Raw genomic sequence first — 7054 nt, 5'->3', positions numbered from 1 at the left:
TTATCGACGCCGCTCGGCCCACACACGTCTGCCAACTCCGCAAATCTCTCTACAGGCTGCGCCAGGCGCCGCGGGCATGGTTCCACCGCTTCCACGCCTTCATCCTGTCGCTCGGCTTCCATGCGTCCAAATGCGACTCCTCGCTTTTCATACTCCACAGCGCCGCCGACACTGTGTATCTCCTGATGTACATAGACGATATCCTGCTCACCACTAGCTCCACCCACCTGCTACGCTCCACCATAGCCGCTCTGCATGTTGAGTTCGCCATGACCGATCTTGTCAAGTTGTACCACTTTCCTCGGCATCACCACGCACCGCACCAGCTCCGTGCTTTTCCTCTTGCAGCAGCAGTTCGCCCTCGAGATACTCGATCGCGCCGCCATGCTCAATTGTAAGCCCGTCGCCACGCCAGCCAATACCAAAGCAAGCTCTCATCGCTTGCCGGTGCTCCCGTCTCCGACCCCGCGCTGTACCGGAGTTTGGTTGGCGCCTTGCAATACCTGACACTGACGCGGCCGGACCTCCCATATGTCGTGCAGCAATTATGCTTGTTCATGCATGATCCGCACAAGGCACACTTCACTCTTCTCAAGCGCTTGCTGCAGTACGTATGCGGCTCCGCTCATCTCTAGCTTCACCTGCGACGCAGCAGCAGCGGCACCAACCTTGTGGCTTACTCCGACGCCGACTGGGCAGGATGCCCGGACACGCGGCGCTCAATGTCAGGCTTCTGCCTCTTCCTCGGTGATAATCTCGTCTCTTGGTCCTCCAAGAGGCAGCACACGGTGTCGCGCTCAAGCGTGGAGGCCGAGTACCGCGTGGTGGCGCACGCCGTGGCCGACACATGCTGGCTTCATCAACTCCTTCATGAGCTGCACCGGCCGCCGGCGAGCGCGACGATCGTCTACTGCGACAACGTCAGCGCCATGTACCTCTCCTCCAACCCGGTAAACACCAGCGCACCAAACACGTGGAGATCGACCTCCACTTCTTCCGCGAGAGTGTGTCCTTTGGCGACGTGCACGTACTCTACGTGCCCTCGACGTCCCAGTTCACAGACATCTTCACCAAGGGGCTGCTGACTGCCATATTCACAAAGTTCCGGTCCAGCCTCAACATCGTCGAAGACCCTGTTGTGGCTGCGGGGGGCTGTTGGAAGACCTCGTCCTCTCGCGAGCCAGACTCGGGCATGTCTGCACGCCCACTACCCACAAGGTGATCGTGGCCACGTAGAGCTAGGCCATGACCCCCGATCTGTTGTACTCTCCTGTATATAAAGGGTCAGGCCCTATTATCAATACAATGCGGTGAATATTACCTTTCTACTCTTGGCAGCAGTCACACATCCGCTCTGTGCGAGGAGGCAAACACATACATTCTAATATGCCTTGATAAGTACGATTCTCTTGTCACCTCTGTGACTAGTGAGTGGATTTTACACGCATAATTTCCCTCATTTAAACCGGATATTCTTAGATATTTCTGCGTTTGTCACTTCAACCTGCGTACTAAGATGTGCATATCTCCTTGTTTAATTGTCTTCTTGCAGAAATGGACGTATTTATGAGGGAATAAAGATATATATGGAAATTACAAGATGAGAGGACCATTTTAATATAAAATGCATGGTTTACCATTGGAGTCTCAAGAAGAGAAGACGACTAACGGTACGATGTACGTGCTCATACAGATAGTCGTATCTCCTTCCACCAACTCCATGAGGTCGGCACAAGACTCTTTTGTATTGGCCTCAAGGTCCAATTTGCATCCAGGCATCCCCAGAATCATGTCTTGTCTCTTTGCAACTCTTTGCCAGTTCCATCGTCATTGTCGTCATGGCCGCCACATACAGAATCTCTATCTAAATTAGATCAAATACTTATAACAGAGATGCCATCACAATCAGCGATACTGTAATTTGGTTAATCATTCATCTTCAAGTAAATCCATCTACAAATGTCTCTTTTCTGTGATTTGATTGCGATATGTGAGTAATCTCCTCAAGCTAAGGGTTAAGATACAGCCTCGTAACCCCGTGTACACGCATCTATGGGATTGATGGTGTGATTTCTTTTATCATTTTGAGTCATTTCATAGTGCATCAGAACGATATGGACCGTCCGTTGGAGCGAATTCGATGGTCCAGATCTAATGCAATACGCTGATGTCACGTGTATTATATCAGACCCCGAGGGGCATTTTTGGGAGAAAAAAATATTTCGAATTGATCAAATTTTCCCTCTCAAATATTTCGAGGGTATTCTTGGTACGAATTTCAGGTCTATTTTCGATTCGATTTTTATCCCGTTCACTAGGGTTTATTCCTCGCCGCCGCTAGGGTTTTAATCCTTGTCAGCAGGATCTAGCCGCACGTCGCCCCCCTCCCCCCCGCCACTCCAATTCCCTCGCGATCTCGCACCACCTTTTCAACGAAGAACACGAGAGGAGGCGCACTTCCCTCCCCACGGCGGCTGCCGACGAAGATTCAGCGCCATCCCATCTCCCAGTCCTCCATACGGGTGCCTATAGCCACAAGGTTATAGGCAACCTCTTTCCCACACCCCAATTGGTTGTTTGTGTCCTCTATGCCTCTCCGTCATGGCCGCAGCTTTGATCTAGCCATGCATCTCGTCCGAAGGCAAGGTGGTTGGATATGGATTGTTAGACAAATTGGGGTTTGGAACAATGCTCGATACCCTTGGTGGGTATGACTGTCATATATTTATAAGAGGGACTGTACAAATACAGGTTATGTTACAACACTTATATCTAATATATACTTAGTCTAACACCCTCCCTCAATCTTAACTATGTCCTGAAATACTCAGGAGGTTAAGATTGCGACGACATCCTTTAAAAGAAGGCAAGGGCAGGGGTTTAGTGAAAATATCAGCAAGCTGATCCTTAGAAGAAACAAATTTAATCTGAAGGAGCTTCTGAGCAACACGTTCCCTCGCAAAATGATAGTCAACTTCGATGTGCTTCGTTCGGGCATGAAATACTGGATTGGTTGACAGATACGTAGCACCGATGTTATCACACCAAAGAACAGGTGGCTGAGTTGGGGAGACCTTCAGCTCTCGAAACAATGACTGTACCCACATGATCTCAGCTGTGGCATTAGCAACGGCTTTGTACTCAGCTTCGGTACTACTCCGAGACACCGTAGCTTGCTTGCGGGCTTGCTAGGCGATCAAGTTAGGTCCAAAGAACACAGCATGTCCCCCCGTGGATCGCCGATTATCCGGACTACCAGCCCAATCGGCATCAGAAAATGCTGAGATCAGTCCAGAACGTGCAGGCTGAAGATGGAGTCCATAGGAACCAGTGTGACGAATATAGCGCAAGATATGCTTAACAGCTGACCAGTGAGAATCACGAGGTGCATGAAGGTACTGGCACACACGGTTAACTGCAAATGATATTTCTGGCCTAGTAATGAGCAAGTACTGCAGTCCACCCACAATGCTGCGGTACTCAGTGGCATCCTCAGAAGAGAGCAAGTCACCAGCAAGAGCTGTCAGTTTGTCTATGGCAGACATGGGAGTCATAGCAGTCTTGCACTGCAACATACCTGCACGACGCAGGAGATCCTGAGAGTACTTCTTCTGAGTAAGAGTCAAGCCACCATCAGAATGAAGAACCTCCAGGCCCAGAAAATAATGCAATCTCCCAAGATCCTTAACAGCAAACTGAGCGCCAAGAGAGGACACAAGCCGATCTGTACCAGTGGCAGACGAACTGACAAGAATAATGTCATCAACATAGACCAGAACGTACATAGTCACCTCAGGTCGCTGAAGAATAAACAGAGACGTGTACGCTGTAGAAGGAACGAACCCATGTGCACGAAGAGCAGCACCAAGACGGGCATGCCAGGCACGCGGGGCCTGCTTCAGACCATAGAGAGCCTTGACAAGGCGACACAAATGATGTGGCTGAGCAGGATCAACAAAACCTGGCGGCTGACGCATGTAAACCTCTTCTTCCAGAACTCCATGAAGGAAGGCATTCTGAACATCAAGCTGTCGAAGTGACCATCCACGAGTAACAGCCAAGGAGAGGAGAACACGAATAGTAGTTGGTTTAATAACAGGACTGAACGTGTCTTCATAATCAATGCCATACCGTTGCTTGAATCCCTTGGCAACCAGGCGCGCCTTGTACCTCTCAATGGAGCCATCAGCATGCTTCTTCACCTTGAATACCCATTTAGAGTCAATGACATTGACACCAGATGGAGGTGGAACGAGACGCCAAGTGTTGTTTTTCCGAAGAGCACAGATCTCCTGCTCCATCGCAGCACGCCAATGCGGAATGCCAAGTGCTGCTCGCAAATGTCGTGGTTCAGTTGTAGGATCAGCCTCAGCATGCGCCACACAAGCCGCAAGCCACGCGACGGTGCCATCGGTGCGCTTCTTCGGCTGAAAGATGCCACTCTTGCTGCGAGTATGGGGACGCAGGACGACAGGTGGCGGTGGTGATGGAGCTGCCACGACAGAGGGCACAGTCAGGGTCGGCGAAGACAGGCTAAGTGGCGTCGACGAGCCAGGCGACGAGGATGCAGTGGTTGGCGAGTCCGCCGGCCCAGGGGACACCGATGGCGAGTCCACCGGCCCAGGGGAATCAGGTGCCCTATCCATCAGCGCCGCGGGCTCAGCCAACCTAGGCAACAGCGGGGCCACCCGAGGCGACAGCGAGGCCGCCAGCCCAGGCGACGGAGAGGCCGCCCGAGACAAGCGCGAGGCCGCCAGCCCAGGCGACGAAGAGGCCGCCCCAGGCATGTGCGAGGCCGCCAGCCCAGGCGACTCGGGCACCCCGTCGGTTCCACGTGCATGGGACATGCACGCGTGATCGACGTCGGGGACAGTGGGCGTAGCGGCGGGGGCAGTCAACGGAGCAGCAGCCGACGCAGTAGTCTCCACATCATCATCAAGCAGCTCAAGTCGAGCGCCGCATCCAGTTCCTGCACCATGGTTAGGCAACAACAAAGGAGAATATGCAGCATCCACAAATTGATCAGGCAAAACTGGAAAAGAGTGCAACTTGGTGACGGGAGTATCGGTGCGTGACGTGAGTGTGGAAAACGGGAAGACAGTCTCGTCAAACACAACATCGTGAGAAATGTAAACACGATTCGTCGAAATGTGAAGACACTTATAACCTTTGTGGAGAGGACTGTATCCAAGAAACACACATTGTTTGGACCGATACTCAAGTTTATGCTTATTATACGGACAAAGATGTGGCCAACACGCACAACCGAACACTTTGAGTAGGGAGTAATCAGGAGTTTCATTGAGCAACACTTCCAGCGGAGACTTCATCTGAAGAAGTCGTGTGGGAATCTTGTTAATCAAAAAACAGGCAGTAACAAAGGCATCGCTCCGAAACCGAAACGGGACAGAGGCATGCGCAAGAAGTGTTAGACCAGTCTCAACTATGTGACGGTGCTTGCGCTCAGCAGCACTGTTCTGCTGATGTGTATGAGGAAAAGACACATGGTGTGAGATGCCAAGCTTCTGAAAGAAGGTGTTAAGATTACGATACTCACCACCCCAGTCTGACTGGACATGGATGATTTTGTGCTTAAGCAGTCGCTCAACATGTGCTTGAAATTGCATAAAGACATGAAAAACATCAGATTTGCGCTTAATAAGATAAATCCAAGTAAAGCGACTGAAAGCATCGATGAAACTAACATAATAGTTGTGACCACTGACAGAAGTTTGGGCATAGCCCCATACATCGGAAAACACAAGTTCAAGAGGAGCTGCGACAGCACGACTCGATACAGAAAAAGGCAACTGATGACTTTTGCCTTATTGATAGGCATCACACACTAGAAACTCCTTATTACTCGACTCAACAGGAAGACGATGACGATGAAGCACATGGCGCACAATGGGAGTGGCAGGGTGGCCAAGGCGAGAATGCCACTGTGACGATGACACCCGAACACCACTGAAAACTTGAGAGGCTTGTGGCACATCAAGCGCGTATAAGCCATCACGAGCTCGACCACTAAGAAGAACATCCCTCGTGTCCCGGTCCTTAAAAAAAATAAAAAGGGTGAAACTCAACGAACACATTGTTGTCACAAGTTAATTTAGGAACCGATAGTAAACTACGTGTGACTGAGGGAACACGAAGGACATCAAGCAGACGCAAGGTTTTAGTGGTACGTGAAAGGAGAGATGCCTGACCAACATGTGAGATGGGCATACCTGATCCATTTGTAGTGCGAACTTGATCATGGCCGGTGTAGGGCTGGCAAGTGGCCAGTTTGTCAAGCTGGCTCGTCAAGTGGTCCGTGGCGCCCGTGTCCATGTACCAGGCAGGATCCACAGAGTATGATGGAGTGAAGCCAGGATACTGTGTAGCGAGAGTAGCTTGCTTCTCATTGCCCTTCCCATTGTTCCCAATGCCAAGAAAATCTCGTTTGAAGCGACGATGGCAGCGAGACGCCAAGTGTCCCTCAATACCGCAGAGTTGACACTCAATCCCACCGCCACACGCCTCACAGTGGAGCCGCGTGCGGCCAGACGTCGGTGGAGGTGGAGCGGGCGGATGAGGCTGGCTGCCCGAAGATGACGGCGCCTTCTGCTTGGCACCGCGAGCACTTCCGTGAAGAGCAGCGTTTGCAGATGGACCCTCCGAGTAGACGCCAACGGAGCGGCGAGCAGCGAGTCGTTGTTCGGTGTTGAGGAGGCGTGCATAGAGATCGCGAGGCGGCATCGGCGTGTCACGTCCGTTGATGTTTTCAACAAGGGAATCATAGTCCTCGTCAAGCCCATTGAGAATGAATGAAGTGAACTCCTCGTCATGAAGAGGCTTCCCAATGGATGATAGTGTATCAGCCAGGGTCTTGACCTTGTTGAAGAAGGCCGTGATGGAGAGATCATTTTTCTTGACCTCACCCAGCTGATTACGGATGGCAGAAGACCGAGCCAGCGACTGTGAAGAGAAGCTGCAGTCGAGCGTGGCCCATGCATCCCTCGACGTCGCGGCAAAGACTACCATGCCGGCCACGGAGGGAGTGAGCGAGGAA

Source organism: Triticum aestivum, chromosome 2A, assembly GCF_018294505.1.
Source record: "Triticum aestivum cultivar Chinese Spring chromosome 2A, IWGSC CS RefSeq v2.1, whole genome shotgun sequence".
Lineage (NCBI taxonomy): Eukaryota > Viridiplantae > Streptophyta > Magnoliopsida > Poales > Poaceae > Triticum > Triticum aestivum.
This window is presented reverse-complemented; position numbering follows the sequence as displayed.